This window comes from Anoplopoma fimbria, chromosome 20 (genome assembly GCF_027596085.1).
Source record: "Anoplopoma fimbria isolate UVic2021 breed Golden Eagle Sablefish chromosome 20, Afim_UVic_2022, whole genome shotgun sequence".
NCBI lineage: Eukaryota > Metazoa > Chordata > Actinopteri > Perciformes > Anoplopomatidae > Anoplopoma > Anoplopoma fimbria.
The window spans coordinates 25,423,595-25,444,036 of NC_072468.1; the positions used below are offsets into that span (position 1 = coordinate 25,423,595).

The window sequence follows — 20,442 nt, forward strand, 5'->3', positions numbered from 1 at the left end:
AAGTGTTTTTTTATTTATTTCTCACTCACATTTGCCGGTGAGCTGTTGTGCATCTTCTTTGGTTATTGAATTTATGTCTTAATATCGTGCAGGTTGCAGAGGTAGAGCACCGGTACACAGTCTTTTTTTGAAGGTAGGTGTTGCGCACACAACAAACATTTAACACTTATATTTTTTGTATAATAACCAGTTGCTGGAATTCAACAGGGCCTCTCCTCAGAGTAAACATGCACATACATAAAGAGGGGGATTTTCAGCTGAACTCTGGTTTAACGTGGAACTGCTGCTGCTTTACCAAAAAGGCCCTTTTTCTGCTGAGTCTTAAGGTCAGAAAAGTGTCACTTTTTTCTTACAAAGAACTACCACACACTCAATAAACTACTGAACCTCAACATCACATATGTTGAGGATGTGAAATGAATGAATTCCCCGCTTGCTGTCCTTTTTTTATCCTCAGTACCTTCAACCCTGTCGACCCCAGCAGCCCTGCAGATGAACTCGTCCTCCCTCAGCTTTGATCCGGTGCTTAATAATAGATCGTACTCAGCTAGTCAAGTCTTCCTTTTGCTCTGGGGGGGGCTTCCCGCCGGAGGCTCCTCGCTCTGCCTTCCTGTTGGTAATAGTTTGTGCCGGCCGAGTCGGAGGTTCGCATCATCACACTGGAAGACTCAGAGAGGAGCAATTCTGCAGTTCACTTCCATGTGAGAAAAAAAAACAAAACGAGTTGAGAAAAATAACCAGAAGGAATTGCTTTATGTAATCTTTTATGTCTGAGTCTGCACCCTCAATTTATGAGGCTGTAAACAGTATGCACATATTTCATCACCGCGAGGCGAGAGAGAGAGTGTGTGTGTGTGTGTGTGTGTGTGTGTGTGTGTGTGTGTGTGTGTGTGTGTGTGTGTGTGTGTGTGTGTGTGTGTGTGTGTGCGTGTGGGTGTATGTGTGGATGTGATAGAGAGAGGAGAATAGGTCGGTTTGTAATAGCACCACCATATTAGAATGTGAATAATGCATTTAATCCACCTTTTCAGTGTAAAATCAGACTAGGCCATTAAAAAAGCTCCAAACTGAAATTGATGATAAGCATCAGAACTGCCAGGCGTTCCACAGCGCTATGTGGTCTCTGAGAAGTTAGATGAAGTGGTTTTTGCTGGAGTCACACATGCAGTAACACACTCACAGTTCAGTCTGGAACTGCTACGACCTCAATGTCTTTTCAGACCAAAGGGCCAATAATTCATGTCAATTAATCAACCTATCCTCACACAACAGTTTGCATCATATCTGACTAAAAAGTGACTCCTTTTTTGGTGCATTTTCCTACAAATATCCAGCAACACGTGTCATTTTCCGCTTGTTACATGCACGCAGTCTTTTTAAAATGAACTTCCTTCTTCACAGAAAACAACTCACTTAGGTTTAGGCAACAAAACTACTTGGTTAGGGTAAGGACATTACATTACATTACAGTCATTTAGCAGACGCTTTTATCCAAAGCGACTTACAGTCAGTAGTATATTACATATCATTCACCCATTCACACACTGATGACAGGCTACCATCAAGGTGCCACCATCAGACTCTAACTAACATTCATCATCCAGTCCACACCGATGGCAAGCCTTCAGGAGCAACTTGGGGTTAAGTGTCTTGCCCAAGGACACATCGACTGCCGAAGCCGGGTATCGAACCACCGACCCTCTGATTGGAGAACTACCTTGCTCTCCACTACGCCACAGCCGCCCCATTATCGTGGTCTGGGTTGAGATAACTTTCAGCTAAAGGCCTTTACACACCGGCGACGAATGAAAGACACGGAAATGCAAAATACTCACCTGCGAAAATTATGAATCAAAAATATCCACTGCAGCAGCGATGCAAACACTTTTTCAATAAAAGGTTTGAAAAGATTCACGCAGGCCGAGGACCAACTACGAGGATCCTATTGACCCAGAGCAGCGTCTGTCTGGGGTAAATTGTTGTAGAGCAATAAGCTGCTGTAAGAAACTTTGAGTTTCCTCTGAGGAAAATTCTCTGACAGAATTTGAGTTCCCTCTGGTAAACTGTTAAGCAGTGTTTATTGTGAAAGGTCAGAATTGTGAGCGTGAAAAGCTGGTAAGTGCTTTCTTCGTCAAGGAATTGAATGAACTAATAAAGTTTGCCATCGTGGTTGGGACTACGGAGCCTCTGTCCAATCTGCACAACGTTATTGGTTGATGCCTTTATTTGCTGTGACCTTGCTTTGCAAAAACAAATTGCTACTTTTACGCCGTGTATTGCTTCCTATTTATACCCGAACCCTAACCCGACAAATACGGTTAGAATTTTCTTTATTGACATGCAATTTAATCGCACAAAAAGAAAAACAACCTGGGTGTGTAACTGAACTAAATGGATTAAATACTTTCAGCTGAGAAGTAAAACTATTTTCTATGTAGAGAATAAACAATATACATACGTGTGTGTGTTCGTGTGTGTGCATTTATTTTGATAGGCGTTTCATTCAGCCCACGCTGGATGTCAATTTGTCAAAGTGTGCTGGAGAAGACTGGGACGAGGGCATTGACGTATTGATGAATGAGTTAAGGTGAGAGTGCACCATGGGGAAAAAACAAGAGCCACATCCTGTTTACATGCAAATCAATACTGTTACAAGTCTAATTGGTGAGAAGCGGACCGGTCACACGGGGGGAGGAGGAGGAGGAGGAGGAGGAGGAGTCCTGTATTAGGCTGGATAACGCAGGAGAAAGGGGGGAGAATGTTTGTGTGAGTGGATTGTGTTATTAAAGAGAGACACGGGTAGAAAGAGAGAGAACATTGTGCTGTCTGAGGTGTGATATCAGATAACTTGAAAGAAAAAACAACGGCGTGGCCTGGCGAGATGGATGACGCATCATAGAGAGGTGAATTATTACAGCGTAGACAGGTCTGTGAGGAGGCTTTATGCGAATAAAAAACCCATCAGCTTCTTTATCACCAAATTTCAGAGGCGACATCAGCTTCTCTAATTAAGTGGCAACAAAAAAAAACATCAACAGCAAACTCTGCAGGTCTGAGAAAGAGGCTCAATAACTGTAAGTAACAGGGTTTTTTTTTCAGTGTGCTGTCATGCAGGTAGACGAGTTCTCACTTTAGTATTCTGTCAGGGAATGCTTTGCTGAGCACAAACTCTTTTTTTTTTTTTACATTCACATTATGCAACACCAGGTGCAGCTCCATATTTCTGCTGCTGAGATGGGACTGAAGGGCCCTGTTTAGTGGGCATAGAGTTTTCATTCAGATGTTTTGTTTTGCATTCAACCTCTTCTCATCAGAATCCACGCTGTGGAACATTAAGACCTAACAGGCATCTTCAATCCTCCTTGACTTTTGTTTCTATCCGTGAGAGCAAAAGGTAAAACTTTGATATTTCTCTCACCAGGGGTTTGAGACCTCGCAGCTGAACTACAAAATAAGTTGTTCAGTCTTTGATTACTGGCTTTTTTTGGAGATTTCATCTGAATAGAATGGGTTGTTTGTCTTGGCCGATAAAAATCTTCCACTCTGATTACAATTTTCTTCCTTAGAATTTTAATTGACAGCCAGGCTCCAGACTAACTCTTTTTAAAAGCCGCCAGGCAATGTGGTCAGTGTAAACCATATAGATGTTTGAGATAATATATTTTTACTTTGTTATTGTCATTTAAAGTGGGTTTTTTGCATACAAACACACAATTCCAATGATTAGGAATAGATGATTGCATTTTTCTTTAGCCAATGGAGCGGGGGAGGGGTTACCTGTCTGTGGTTCAAGGTGACCAGGGGCACATGTGCTCATTGATGGTGTACATATCTCCATCAGCACTCTGTAAAGGAGCAATTTGTATGTAATCCACTGAGTAATGAACCAGGAATACAAAGACCAAAAAAACCCACAAATGGCGGGTGGGAAGGGAAGTGGATGCATCAAACAAAAAAACGGCCTTTGTTGTTTTTAATCAAGTGAAACGAAAATGAAATTTGATTTATTTACCACATAACTGCCATACCTAAGTATAGTAAATAGTATTTTGTATTATTTTAACCAAAACCACAATCCTTTCCTAAATCTAACTCTGTCGGGTTTCTTTTGCCTTAACCTAACTAAGATGTTTCTTGTGAAGATGGAAGTTTATTTTGAAAAGACTGTATATGTTTAATGAGCAGAAAACTAATGAGTGTTGCTGGACTTTTGTAGGAAAACGCACAAGTAAACCCACATACAGTATGTACGGCCCTTTTAAGGTTATTAAAATCACTTTTTCATAAGAGTTTTACGAGGATACGTTGACTGAAAACGAGGGATGCAGCTTCTTTCACATTGATTATGTGCAACACAGTGAACCTTCCTATGACTAATTGCACCGAATAAGAAGAAAGAGCTGAAATAAATATGTACTGTAACATATAAAATGAAGTATAATCCTTGTCTCCACTACGCAGAAAGCGTGCACTCCCTCTCCTCTTCACTGAAACATCTCCCAGAAACAAGAGTCATCGTATCCCCTTAGAATATTCAGTAAGTGTGTATCCCCGCGGCTAACACCACTGTTCTAAATTTGTATGATTCTGATCCCTGCATCAGCACGGATTAACGCTAACCACCACTTGTGTGTTTTTCCACAGAACGAGCTGGGGACGGTACCGCGGCATCAATTAGTCATGAAATGTCATCATCGTTATTTAGACGGCGTTCTGACGCCTCTATTCTGAGCAGCGGGGGGGTTAAATGAAAGCTTTAAAAAATGAAACGAGAGTTATGGTGGGAAATCTCATCTGATGGTGCCCACACAGCTGTGGATAAAATATTAAAAACAGAGACCTCCCGGGCACGACGGCTATCTGGTCGGCGATTAAAACCGCTTGGACCGATTTGAAACGGCGCTAATTGGGATGAGAAAGACAATGAGGCATGGCAGGAGAGGGGGGGTATAATGAGAGAGTTAAGAGAGCGAGGGGCCGATGGCACGTGATCAGATTCCTCACCTCTGATTTCATCTCACTCCCAAAAAAATAATATGCCACGTTGTCGCCTCGCCAGCTGTTGTTTTTCTGACTCCTTCTCTGGTGTCGCACTTTGCTCTTACAGGTTCTGAGATTGTACCAACTGCACTTCAATTTCTGCAGATATGAAAAAAATATAAAATGAAATGAACAAAAAGGCCTTTTTTTTTTTTCTACTCAGATACATTTTCTTTCAGCCCAGAATGGAATGAGTCTATCTGTGGGCCCTCACAGAAAATGTAATCACACGACAAGAAAAAAAAATTATAAAAGAAAGTGCCCAACTTTTGGCTTCGGGTGATGTTGAACTCTGGATGAAGGTACATAGATAAAGCTGCAGTCCTCCTAACAAATCTGAGCGCTGTCAGTGCTCGGCATCAACAAAGTAATACTCTCGGTGCTTCCTCTCAGGCCTTTGATACGCTTTAATAAATGTTAATAGAATACAGAGCGCCCAGGGTAGAGTTTAGGAATTACAAATTGCCGAGCTCAGTGGCGAGGCATCCTCACGGGACTTCTTGGACTCCCAACACCTTGACACGTTCCCTCGAGGTCTCTCTCGGGGAAGGAATGAGAATTGTGTGAGAATGTAAAAATTGACTGGAGGAGAGAGGCTGCCAAGTGAGCGCGCAGATGGTTGTGTCGGAGCTGGCAAAGGACGGAGGGGTGGGGGAGGTGGGGATGTGTGGCGGCGTTTTGGCACACGGCGAGCATCTGGCACCGGTGGAGCAGGAAAAAAAAAAAAAAGACCTGCATCCCCAACAACACCGCTGTCGACAAACCTGCCTCCCTCTGTATTCATGTTTATCTCGACGCCCAGCTTCCGGGCGCACAATGGAGGACGGTGAAAATCAAGCCTGTGTGTCCCCTCGTCTCCGTTTGTGCTGTGAACGTGGACGGCTCCAGGTTTACGGTAATCTCATCCCAGGGCGACAGTGTTATGAGGGGAACCAGGGTGGTCGCGGGCAACTGAAGCATACAAGGAGAGTGTAGCTGCAGTAAATGAGCAGAGCAGCCTTCTCTTTGAATGACCTGATGAAGTCGTTCACGGCGAGCTCTGCAGAGGCAGACTCCTGTGGCTCATGTTAGCCATGCAGGCCGTTGCTGGGTGTAACGGTCGGAATGACAGAACTGTTTTATTGGTCCTCGTTGCAGACCTTCTAAAATGTGATTGTGATGTTCTCACCATAGACTGTATATTAGAAGTGGACGTAGTCATTGTGACGTCACCCATTGGTTTGTGGACTGACGTTTTGAAGCCTCAAATTCACCATTCAGCCATCTTGGATTACGGCCATGGCCATGGTTGTTGTTGGTTCAACATTTACACTTTGCCACAGACATGATTGCAATCAAACACAATTAAAGGGCAAGTTGCACTCAGCTGCAGAACTTTATTGGAGTGTTATATATCATCCGTGCAGCATCTTTTTTGATCGTACCTTGAGACAGGGCACCTAGTGCTTGCAAGTGATTCAATCAGTAGGTCAATTCTTGGTAAATTGGACTACAGTGTCAGTGAGTGCAACAGGCCATGTCTTGCTGACAGGAGGGCGTAACTAAGATATGAGGATGTCCAACCCATTGCATTCTCTGCAGTCCAGTGAACTAGACTGCATATTGTTATTTTTACGAATGTGAAAGACACCAAACTATGTGACAAGTGAAGCTTAGTTTATACTAATAGAGTGAGGTGCACAATCCGGAAATGGCGCAATTTATGGTGCAATCACGTCACTGTCACAAATAGTTCACTGATAAAAGCACTATAGACATGTCTAGGGATTTTTAAAAAAGAGGGCCAATTCGTTCTTAGATTTTTTTAAAACAGGAGGTCTTAAAAATCTTCATTTGAGTGAATATTTTGCAGCCAAATCAAATTGTTTACAGGATATTCAACCTTCTTCTCTTAATAATGCTTGTAATACTTGTGCTCTTTTTTTTTACAGGCTTGAAACAAGCAATAAAGTAGACCATGAATATAAGATATGAGTTAAGAGATAATTACAATCCCTCCCTGTCCATGCTCGGAGCTGTGAGAGAGTATAAACAAAGCTTGACTGTGAGGATCTGGAGTCAAGACCGTAGGTAGACAAACTGTGGATCTAGGTAAACAATACTTATTTATACTCATGGTAAAGATTTGATACAAATAATGATGACACTTACATCTACTGTATGTTCTTGAGCTGAGGATATATGGATATGCAGACAGTGGGAAGTATGAGTCATAATTCTTTCTCATGTTTAAAACACAGAAATCCCTGCTCAGCACTCTCCTCCTGTGTCTGATCTTTTCTTTATTGAATTTGTTGCATTGCATTCTGACTGCCGACATGAAATGTTTCATACACTGCAAACTACCTAACGTAGCATGTTATTAAAGTAGTGCTAACAACAATTTGGGAAATACACGTGTTCACTGCAGCATTTGTGCTGGTGGGAGGAAATGAAAAGAAGTGGTTATGAGGTAATAAAAAATAAAGCTTTGTGGGGGGTTTTTTTTTAAGGATATACATATACACATTTTACTGTTAATATGAGGATCATTTGGAAGGTTGTCCAGTGGGTTTTTTTGTAATATGTGAAACAGCTTTGCTAGTGTCAGATTTCTGAGAAAGTATGAACTCCATCATTACATTACATTACATTACAGTCATTTAGCAGACGCTTTTATCCAAAGCGACTTACAGTCAGTAGTATATTACATATCATTCACCCATTCACACACTGATGACAGGCTACCATCAAGGTGCCACCATCAGACTCTAACTAACATTCATGCAACATCCAGTCCACACCATCATTTAACACAATAACATAATATCTAACCAAAGGTAAGAAATGTATTATTAAATTTAACCAACTGACTTTATTTTACAATATATATCTAGAAATATAAGCTTGCTGTGTTTACTTGAGCAAACTTTGTGTGTACAAATTATATATATTTTAAAACAGAAAATAGACATTGTTCTTTATGGGGGTATTTTGTCTCTGTATACAGAACGTGCAAAATGTAGTATAATCATGTAATTATACTAAATTATCATCATCATCATCCTCCTGTGAGCCCACATGTTTAGTATGAAAAATGAATAAGGTGAAATGGTTGATTAAAATGTGCATACCATTTTCTACATTCAGTATATTTATCATTTCTTTCCATATAGAGCCTGAAGTCAGACATGCATGCTGTCACTTTGGCATTCATCTCATTCATGTGTTCAACGTATGAGACCGACAGTCTGGTCTCCATTTACCCCCCACGAGGAGATCCCTGCTCAGACCCAATCACTTGGCAGAGACCTTAACGTCGCAGCATCCAGAACCAGCCGCACAGCGACGCTTCGTAAACACACAGCGCCGTCTTATCTGCTCTGGCACGAAAAAAACTAAATCCACACATAACAAGGGGCAAAACATGCAGGTTGGTGCGCTTGTTTTTTAAAAGTCAACAGTGTATCACAAGATTTAAATGAGATCCACAAAAAAACATCGTGCAACGCGTCCGTCTTTATATAACTTGAGCTCAACCTCTCGGAGTCACTGACAATCTTTCAAAGTGAGCATTTGTGCAAAAAGAAAAAGGAGCTAGAAAATGGAAAAATAACTGCTCTGCACAGACAGATTGCCGGAGCACCGTGAGCACCAATATCTCAGCCAATCTTCCCCCCAAAAAAGGTTAAAGCAATTTAACATTTGATAGATAACCAGCAGTCACAGAAAGTGGAATTTGCTTCAAAGGGATACCTGGTTTCAATGCTGAACTTTGATGTCAAATGTCCCATGTCAATAATCCATAAAAAAACCCATTATATTTGTAGTTTTAATCTCCACATCTGGACCGTTACCCAGAGGAAAACGTACAAAGAGATATTGCTTTTCTGCAAAATCACCAGAGAATAAATATGGAAATGAAAATCAGATTAATCTTCACATAAAATGCACAGTTATCTATCCTCGAGGAAACAAATAAATAACTCAAAGATGTGTTTTTGTCCTTCTCTCAAACTTCCCATCTTTATCCGCTTTGCACTAAAACATCACACTTCTTAAATAAGAGTGACATTGTTGCAGAGACGCGTTGCCAGCTGACAGCAGATGCTGATACACACTGTCAGGACTGATAAAAAGAACTGCCACTGCCAATTTCTTTCTTTTTTTGGTATCATCTGCTTTCCAAAAGAGTCTTCTGAGACAGAAGTCCTTGCTCATGCCGCTGTACCGGGGGAGACGGTCTGCAGGAGGCCTCAGAGAGTCTCAGACCATTTTAAGAGCTTTCAGACAGAAGCACTGCTCTGGTTTATCCAGCAGGGGGCTGTTTAACCAGCTCATCACGCTTAACGGCGCTACTGGGACTCATCGGCTGCCAGATGACCCGTCCTCTGCTGCAGGATGCCAGGATTAAAGGACAGTTCACACTTTAAGACTCTCCACAGAAAAAAGTGCCAGGACTTATCTGCATTAGCTGTGTATATTAGAGGAAGATATATTATAAAAACTGCAGGAACAGAAATAAAAGGTGTCCTATTTCTTCAAACACAACAAAGAAGAGACACCAGGAACCTCAAAAGTCCAGTTCCTCAGGCCGGTTTGCCTCCCTCAGCAGGTTCAGGTCAGTCAGAGGAGCTGCTGTCGACCAATCAGGGAAGAGCATTGTGACTTTCCCACATGCAACGGCTTAAAATACTCTTTTTAAATACAAAATGCAAAATGGAATAGAGCCGTCACATTTTTCAGAATTCATTATGCTATTATAGTTGCCAAAATATTATACAATAAAGATTAAAAAAAAAAAAAAATATATATATATATATAAGTGAAATTGGTCTTTAACATTGTTTATTGTGCGTTTTGTGGAAAATAAATTACACTCAAAATACGAGTGTGGGAAAGTGAAGGGAGCATCTATAACCATATACCAAATTATTTAACAGGCGCTGGATTATTTACACAATATTATCATATGTGTATTATTAATTATTCATTTTTAAATATAGTCATTTTCAATACCCATTAATCTTATTTAACTTTACGTACTCTTGAATCAAATTACAACACATATGGATATATAAAGAGAATGACTTGGTGCTTTGGACGGAGTAAAGGTTTGTTTGTATCTCAAAAACAATAATTGATGGATTCATACAAATCACATGAGTAAATATGCTGAACACAGATGTTTTAATACTCTGCAGTCGGCCTTTCTGATATAATAACAGAGCAGCTTAGGACAGAGCGGAGCCCGTTATTACCCACAAAGCATTTCCTTACATCATCGACCCGTTTAGTAAGAATTACATCCAACGTGGTCAGAACTGATGTGCGTCCATTGTTTCAGTGTAAACAATACTTCAGCAACGATCCTCAAGACTCCTTCACAGTGTTGTGTGAATGATTGACTTCACCCTTCTAAGCTTTTGTTTTGAAACAATACACACACACACACACACACACACACACACACACAGAAGAGCCGGCCTACCACTGCCTGGCCACGAACCCTGTTTTAAATTACCACTTTCTGATGCAATTACCTCCCTTGCTGCGGAGGGGTGAGGTTGGCTTTTTGTTTCACCGCCGTTTGTTTTCTCTGTGGTGCGTCCTGACAAAGACTCCATGACCTTGCCTCCCATTTAGACATCGCTACCCGACTACGCAAAAAAAATAAAAACACAAAGGCGCTACACTCTGAGGGAAATAAAAAAAAAAACACAATTGAATGATTCCCTGTGGAAACTCTGGGAATAAGAACAGGAAATGGGATGTTCACTGATGTGCTGAGGAGTGTGTGCGCGATGCGTGTGGGTTAAGTGTGTGTGTGTGTGTGTGTGTGTGTGTGTGTGTGTGTGTGTGTGTGTGTGTGTGTGTGTGTGTGTGTGTGTGTGTGCCTCTCTGTGTGTGTGCAGAGAGAGAAGATCAACGGTGCAACATCTTTTTGTTCTTCCCGTGTTGTGTGGACACTGTAAAATCAGACGTATAGGGAAGAGGAAGACTGCTTCCTTCAGCACTTGTTCCAGTTACTAAAATAAAAAGTTTGTTTCACTTCACAGAGACTCTCATACACACACACACACACACACACACACACACACACACACACACACACACACACACACAGCTTGCCACTTCACAGGAGCAGAAATACTTCCGTGACTGGAACTAGTTTTCGGCTGCCACTTTTGGAGTCTAGGAGATGGGAACTCACAAATCAAGATTGTGAATTGATTTATGTGAAGCACCTTATTTGTAAGGTGCCAATTAGTGAATAACGAAGGGTTGCCAAACAACTATCTGTCGACCAGGAGACCACGGTTTATTCAATGTGCGAAACAACAAGTCAATGTCATTTATTTTTCATGCAACTCGTGTACTTCTGGAACAGCACTTACCGTAGTTAGTAGTTTTGTGGTCCAAACTTAACTAAGTTGTTTCCTTTGAAGACAGAAGTTTATTATAACGTAAATTGACGCTTTACTGAACTTGTATGAGGATAAGTTGGATCAGGAGAAAGGCATTAATGCTCCCTAGTCACCGATCCCTGATAATGACACCTTGTGAATCACAAATCTGGGTTGAAATCTGCAGGAGGGGAGCTAGCATCGTTGTATTGGTTGTATTGAGTAACATTATGAAGAGTATTGGGCGGGTGTCAACCTCTGATTCTGAGAGGGAAGCTGTTGCTGGAGGGTCTTTAAACTTGCATTCTCTCTACTGTCCATCAGGGGGCGACTCCTCTGGTTGTATAGAAGTCTATGAGAAAATGACTCTACTTCTCTCTTGATTTATTCCCTCAGTAAACATTGTAAACATGAGTTTATGGTCTCAATCTCTAGTTTCAAGTCTTCTTCAATACAGCATGATGTTCATTTAGTAAATGATGCTCCATTTAGAGTCAAACAGACCATAAAGCAGGGGATGCTTTAGGGCGGGGCTACCTTGTTATCGACAGGTCTCTACCAGAGCCGTTTACGTCGTCTCTACTTCACTCACCAGTCCAAATATAGTCACTACCGTTCACCGGTTGCAAAATGTCAAGATGACGACGGCCAAAACGCCGAACTCGAAGCTTCAAAACCGCAGTCCACAAACCAATGAGGGACGTCACCATGACTACGTCTACTTATATAAATCTATGGTATTGGGAGAAGATAAATGATAAGATAAGATAAGAGATAAGATAATCCTTTATTAGTCCCGCAGCGGGGAAATTTGCCATGATGATAATGTTACCATGATGTGTTCAAATGTATTTTTTTGTGAGAAACTAGATTCAGTTGTTTTCAAAGCAGTATAATTTAGATATTAGAGAGGGAATTATGACATGTTTAGCTTCCTAACACTAGCTCACTAGCACATAAGCAGCTTATAATGCATCATTAAAATTAGCCAAAAAAAATTCAAACCAATAATAATACAATCTAATATATTATATAATCACTTTGATAGTGTGTTTATGAAAATAACTACTATAGATGACTATAACAAAGTACAGTTATATCGTCTAAAGCCTTGTGTACAAGCTGCTATAACAAAACAACAAAATAATCTGTATTAATACAGATTAAAAGTTATATTTGCTCCCTTTTTTTTCTGCTGATCCGCTCCGTGACTCAAACCTACGATACCATCCGAACCGTCACTTTTTGTGATCCGTTGCAGCCCGAGTGGCAAATGATTGCATTTATGAAATGAAATGTGAAGTTGAATCCTGATTTTAGCATAAAGCGAAAACAGAATTGCTGCCAGCATTACTAACAATGGGCACAATTATCTGCTTTCATTCAGTCCAGTGTGAGCTGTTTGGCCCATATAAATCAGTGTGGGCAGATGGCAGATCAGTAAATTGCACATAAAAGCCAGCTAATGCTGAAACCCACAGACAGAAAACAGATAAAAGGAGCAAATGAATAAAGCACTGATAGTCATTATTACAATTCATTTATCACTTATGCGACCGCCTTCGGTGTCCTCACTTCCCCCTGCTGCAGCCACTCGATGTCTCTCGCCCGCTAATAACGACGACCAAGGTGTGAAATCAACACAGAGCTGCAGCATCTGTTTACAGCCTCCAGTTACTGTAAGAAACACATTTAACTAATGCCTCGGTCGGAAAGGAACCGCTTTCTAGGCGACTTTCATTTTGTTAGAATACAATAATAAAACACAATGGAGATATGTGAAATGCGACACCCTGATAAGCTACGGAAGCTTCAAATTGGGGCCCAGACAGAAAGATATTTAATATATATATATATATATATATATATATATATATACATACACACGTTTACCAGCAAGTTGTCTAGATTTGAAAAAGTGAAACAGTCACAACCTACAAAACAAAGGCCCATCAAAACTAACTAACCTAATCTTAATGACTATATGGTCCCAGAAAATGTATTCTATCAGTAAATAGGTAAGATACAATTGATAGAGACATGTGGAAAGTGTAAATAACAGTAAAATTTAAATGGATTTTAGAGTGAAGTAGTTTAGAAATCCCCAGCGGCTTAGGATATTCAAGCTTTAACATATTTCTGTGGCAACTGCTGCCTTAAGCCCTTTTTGAAATTGTTATCAATCTCATTACATGCCTATTGACCTTAACAAAGCACACTAAAACTTGTTCATTTAAGTTTACATTTGTGACACTTGAAGATGCTTTCTTTCGTCGTCTTAGAGACTTTACACACCAGAAGGTGTGACGAATAAAATGGAAAGTAGACTGCCATTTTTGAAGCTTCGCGTCGGCATTTTGGCTGCTGCCATCTTGTTTTTTTGCAACCAGAAGTGACACAAGAGGGTCGAGTTTTAGGCAACCAAAATGAACTTTCACAAACTCAAAACAGACTGCGAAAGGGTAAAAGTTCTAAGATTAAAACACAGACAACTCCTGTGTTTTGGGTTAGACTTCTATACAACCAGAGGAGTCGCCCCTTGATGGACAGTAGAGGGAATGCAGGGTTAAGACACTTCAGCATTGGCTTCATTTTTCAGAACCGGAGGTAAGCTTCTGAAGATTGTAGTTGTTGAAAAGACAGTTAGTGGGAGCATTTACCTGGAACTGCATACGCCATACAATGCCTGAAAATGTGGCTCATCAGGTATTTATCAATGTATTCCCTTAAAAATCCACTAAAAACAAAATTTCCTCCAAACTAAATGATAAAACAACATTTGTCATTACTTCCCCAATAAATAATGTGCTTTAAAAGTCACATATGACCATTACAAAAGTAATGAATGTAAGCATTTTCTGATCAGCCACTGCTGTGCTTATAGATATGTTTTGGTTGGGTAGAGGCACAAATAAATAGAAGAGAGTATGTTTGGGGACTAAAAGAGAACAACAATAACAGTTGGTGGGAAACAGGAAATGAATAGCAGTCTCCCGTGTCCAAGTCACACGCTTTGTTGACTAATCCATCCTCTCAGACTTCCTCCCAACAAGGCTTAGCTGCTCTACAACAACGTCACGCTACTTACGCCTTTGTCGCTGACAAAGAGAGTCATAATTCACACGGTCACTAGAGGTCTCAGTAAACACAGGTTTAACGAGCATGCCTAGGTTGTAGACATCTGAAAAATTGACGATGCTGTATATTTTTCATGTGAGGACAGTCACAAGAAATAGCATAGTACATGGAAAAAAAGCCTTTCTGTGTTTTTTAACATATAATTTAAAATACTGGCCTGTTATTTTGTTGTTGTTACACTTCTGATTTAAAAAAAAAACAATAACTGTAAAATGCAACATTGAAAATGTGCTTGGTTTTGCTTGAGGGTAGTTTTCAATCCTGTGTTTTGAATCATCATGCTTTGATTACATTAAAGGGGACATATAACGGAAAACTCAGTCTTTTCGGTGCTTGTGCACTGTGCACATTTGGGTATCTGGGTTACCTACCAAACCACAAACTGTGTCATTGCCATTACGACTGCTGGAGCAGGTTAATGTGACCTTATACACCGAACAGACTGACGGTTTGTCACAGCAGGGGCCGACTCCTACAGCTGCAAAGGGAAGTCAGAAGAAGAATGTCTTCTTCAATACAGAATGATGTTCATTTAGTAAATTATGGTTAATTTAGAGTCGAATAGACTAGTTTATTTCAGCAACAAAGCATGAAAACATGTTCTAAAAATCCCGAAATACAAGTTTCAACCAGAAAATGAGCGTTATATGTCAATTTTAAGCATAGTACCTTTCATAAAAACACATCAAATTAAAACTTCCATTTCCAGCTATTGTTGTTTGTTGGTGTATTTTTCTCATTTCCAGACGCTGCAATAGAATTTCTCAAACATCAATAGCAAACGTCAGACTTTGGTGTTAGTCACTCAGAATCAAAGAGCCAAGGGCTTATTTCTAATCTCACAATTCTGCACCGACATTCAATAATCAAACAGAGAGAAATCCATCATAGAAGGCGCACCGAGAATACTTTCTTCATTCACAGTTGCCCCAAGAGACCGGGTGCAATACATCCACGTGTTGTGTTGGGAGTAAAAGGAAAGACTCAAAAGTCTTATTACCACTGATACTGCTCTCTAACCCAGTATCACAACAGAACCAGCAAAACTCAAGAAACCTGTGGATTTAGTCCGGAAGTCTGTTCATCTTAATTAAATAAATATCTTTATATTTTTAGGTATTTCCCTTGGTAAATCTTTGTTTTAGCTACAAAAATGCTTTCATATTGGTAAAGTAAAAAAAATAACATATACGGTAATATAGTAGTCAACTTATCCTCATATAACTGTTTGTATAATAGCTTAAGAGAAACATTTTGTATGCGTTTTCCTACGAAAGTCAAACAACACATGTCAATGTCTGCTCGCTACATGAATGCAGTCTTTTCAAAATAAAGTTCCGTCTTCACAGAAAACTACTAAATTGAGTTTAAGCAACAAAACTATGTGGTTAGGTTTAGGCAACAAAACTACTTGATTAGGTTAAGGCAACAAAACTCCTACGTTAAGTTTAGGCAGCAAAACTAATTGGTTAGGTTTAACTTAGCTTAGTAGGTTAAGTTAAGGCAACAACAGTACTTGGTTAAGGCAACAAAACTACTTAGTTAAGTTTGACAACAAAACTACTTAGTTAAGTTTGACAACAAAACTATTTAGTTAAGTTCAGGCAACAAAACGAATTGGTTAGGTTTAACTTAAATTAGTAGGTTAAGTTAAGGCAACAAGAGTACTTAGTTAAGTTTAGGCAACAAAACTACTTAGTTTTAGGCATTTGGGTTAAAAACATTAGGAAGTAGTGTTACTGAAGTATGGAAGTTACGTGACAAATAAATCAAAGTTAACTTCTCACTTCACAAACAGCGGCCTCTAAAGGACAGTTTTTTTATACTTCCTTGTTCATGATTACTTGAATTACAAACGAATATTTTTTGGGGATATATACAACTTAGAGCACATACATTTTTGCAGGTATAGCTACAAACTCTATATATGAGAACTGCCTTCAGTATTACACACTACAATACAATACTACTGTACAATAATGCCGTTGAGGTTCACTCTTGACCTTAGTAACACATGCACCTTTATAAAAAAAAAAATAACAACCTCTCTTACTAAACTATTCCCAGAGCCATTAAGAGAAACTCAAGCTTCCTCTTCGCAATATTGTTTCAGTTCATGAGGTTATGAAACATGACATTTTTTAGCATGAAGTTGGATTAAGGCGAGGAAGTGAGTCACTGTTTCTGCTGCCGAGTCTGAGCGGGGAACATATATAGAAACACGAGCAGAGAAGATCGAACGCATCTGCAGGGCTTCACACATTCAGGGGTCATTTGGACTGGAAATATTATCATTATTATTTATGTTTTTGACCTTTTAGAATCTGGATTCACTCGATGCTGAGCGGACCGGTTGAATTTGTTCGGTTTCAGATGAGGTTTGGCTGTAATCTCACGGATCGTAGTTTACAGCAAATGGCATATCTGTGTGTACTGTACACCCTGTATTTGTCTGGATACTGTATGTGACCTTTTCAGAGTATGCGTGCATCACTTGCGTTTGTGTGTGTGTGTGTGTGTGAGTGCACACTTGGTTGGTGGTGGGGGGGAAATCGGTACACAGGATCACGTTAGAGCTGTCACAAGCAGAGCTGGAATTGGATTAGTGTCAACCGTGATAAGGCGAAGGGGCGAAAGAGGGGAAAGGGAGGAAATTGGAAGAAAGGAAACGGCTATTTCACCACCACCAACACCATCACCACCCCCACCCCCACCTCCCCCTCTCCTCCTCCACCTCCCGCAATAATTTCATTTTAAATTCCAAGCACTGAATGCATAACCGCGCCGCCATGCCGTTATGGAGCCCGGCTGAAGTTAATGGAATATTTATATGCAGACTGTGGAACCCTGAATTTCCTTTCTTTTTACGAACGGCGTGCAAAACCCCCCCTCCTCCTCCCCCCCCTCTTATCTCTCCTTCTAGAATTGCCTTTGTTGGGATTTGACACTATTTTTACACCTCCAAGAGAACTGTATTTCCATCTGCTGCAGTTGAAAGGGCCTGCAGAGAGACGGAGTGAATTCAGCTGCTATTAGCTTCACCGCGCCACGCCATCATGGAAATCAATGCCGAGTAACAATACCCCCCCCCCCCCCACGTATACTTTTTTTTTTATTCAATTAAGCTAATGCTAAAGAGAGACAGAGAGGACGACAGCTGAAAGGGCGAGTGACGAACCATAAGAATACTTATATATATATATATCGCCAAAACGCTGCATTAAATGATGATGGAAGGCAGGAAAGAGAGGGCTGGCATTACAGGAGATTGAGAGCAAGTCGGCGTGGAGAAAGTGAAAGGAGAAAAGCAGCAGGTGGAGTAAAGGATATTGGGAGAGTGGGGGGGATGGAGATGCTGACAGGTGAAACTGAAAAGAAACAGAAAGGGAGGAAGCAGGGAGGGGAGGGGAGGGGAGAGGGGGAGAACTCACAGAGGAGCTATAAATACAGGGGGGAGAGAGAGAGAGAGAGAGAGAGAGAGAGAGAGGCCCTCGGTTGCTGCTTAAAACCACAATAAGACGCCCAAACGTCGTTAGCATTCAGCTAGCGTAGCATTAAAGCCCAGCTTCCCGCTGTGTCTACAGTGAAACCAATAAGATGGAGCCGTCGTGGGATTGTGCTGGAGAAATATGGCACATTATTTTGCAGCGGGTTGTTGGGTTTGTTGGGTGGGGGGGGAGGGATACAGATAAGACTCCTATTAAGTATTCAACCACGAGGTCACAACATATTCAGCTCCTCCACAGAGGCAGGGATTTCCATTCTGCCACATCTGAAAAAGAGAAAGGATTCATCCCTGCAGCTTTTGTGCAGTCAGTTTTTATCCGGAGAGGCTGCTGGTTGTAAACAATAAAAAGCAGTTCATGGCGGGAGTTTGTCACCCAACAACTGTGCGCTCTGACTCAGTTAGAAAAAGCGTCACGCCGGCGCTTTAATCAATGCCCCTACATTTCAACAGTGAGCTCTTTCCCCCTTGCTTTGACTACATATATATATATAAATAAAAATGATATATCAGCGCGTCACTGTTTGCAGGAGCTGAATAGGTCCGACTATGCATGGCTGCCTGCAGTGACCTCGATACCCATCAGAGATTTGGATCACCCGTCCGTTTGGGCTGGCAGAGCCTGATAACTCCTCCAACAGATAACGAGACGGAAAAGAAAATATGTATGAGTACGAGCGAAACTGACACCACCAAGAGAGGACCGTGTGTGTCCATTTGTGCAATCTGGTGTGTTACATCAAGCAACAGGAGGGAGATGTTCCTCGGCTCCCCCGAATGGACACCTTTTGACACCTTTCTCCCTTTGTTAGAAGGAAGGCAGGGTGTTGTATTAGCGGAGCGAGAAAAAAAAAAAGATGAGTCATGTCTTCTTTTATGAAAGCTTCCTGTGTGGAGCTGAGGTATTGGCACCATCAGCACATTGTTATCTCCCTCTGTTAAGAGGTAAGCGGCGGACCTCCCAGTGCCACCGAGTGTCACTGCAGGACATTAAAAAGGGGAAAGGAAGCAGCACCTGGTGAACGGGATGACGAGCGGGGGGGAGAAGGGAGGAAATGAAGGAGGGATGAAGAAAAAGACACACAAGAAAACGGAAACAGAGGGCGGCTCATTATCGCTAGCTGTCGGCACACCTTTGGTTCACTGGTGGAGAGGAGGTGTGAGGAGGAGGAGGAGGAGGAGGAGGAGGAGAGTGGTGGCTGGAGAGATTAAATCAGTGTTTTCATAATTAGACCTCTACATGACAGGTGTGAGCCGCCGTAACCTTTCAGATCAGGATTTAAATATGAAAATAATAAAACAGCAGAAGTAAAAGTCCTTTTTTTCCCCAAACATGCTTGACCAAAAATCTGATCTTTTTTTTATGGGGGAAATTTTCTGCAAATCTTCCTCGTCTGGTCTCACCGGAAGCTGGTCAGAGTGACACACTTCTTTTAACTTCCATACTCATTCCCCCCCCCCAGTGGAAGCATTAGATAAACCAGTAATGAATCACGGGTGTTGTAACAGTGCCCCCTTGTGGTGAGAATAGTGGTGAGCATTAACCTTGAAGAAGGAGCTCTGTTATATAAATATATATATATATATATATATATATATATATATCCCCTCACTTAGACACAGTGGAGCAGCCATCCTTGTTGACAGTTGTTGAATAAAGCTGCAGCTCTTGTTTGACCAAATATGCCTTTTTTTAATTAATATTCCTTTTTTTTCCCAAATGTAAAAGTAGTTCCAGCAGGTCAAAACACACATCATGACTCGAGGCAATAAAACACAAATGTTTGTGACATTCCAGTCTTCAGTTATCCCTGATTTTTTTTTGTTTTTTTCCAGAGGGTCTATTCAGCTTCACTTCACAAACCAAATGCAAAAACCGTTCAAACGCCAATCTCAACACAATGCGAGTCAGTCTAATGTGCACCTGACCGTAATTATGCAAATTTGAGGTAATTAGCCCGAGAAACCGGCTAGTCCTAATGAGTTGTTGCAAGAGAGTACAGGCTAATTTTGAGATAATGAGCCTCACATTGTGCGCTCTGGTTTATAATAACAGAAACTAAATGTCTTTTCTTTGTATTTTTAAAAGGAATTCCCATCTACAGTAACAACCACCCACAAACTTAATCTCCATACAAATGCTTTACAAATTAGACAAATTAATGTTTGCAAGTCCAAGAAACTGTCTGAAAGAATTGTTTATTTCTTGTTTGTGCTACCTGCCACAAACATGCCTTGGTGCTGCTATTTTGGCTCATGTCACCATTGACCTGACAACCAAGTGTCACCATGTCAGCTGCAGGTGGAGACTCTCGATGCTGAGGCGTTTTCTGGCTCAGTTGGAGACCAGGACATCACACCATCGAGGGACTG

The 20,442-nt window shown here is 40.9% G+C and overlaps 1 protein-coding gene across 1 annotated transcript in view; it reads right to left on the minus strand.

Moving 5' to 3' along the window:
- Positions 1-20,442, minus strand: part of tmod4 (tropomodulin 4 (muscle)) — a 179,933-nt gene that overhangs the window by 107,147 nt on the left and 52,344 nt on the right. The gene's annotated exons all lie outside the window — the stretch shown is intronic.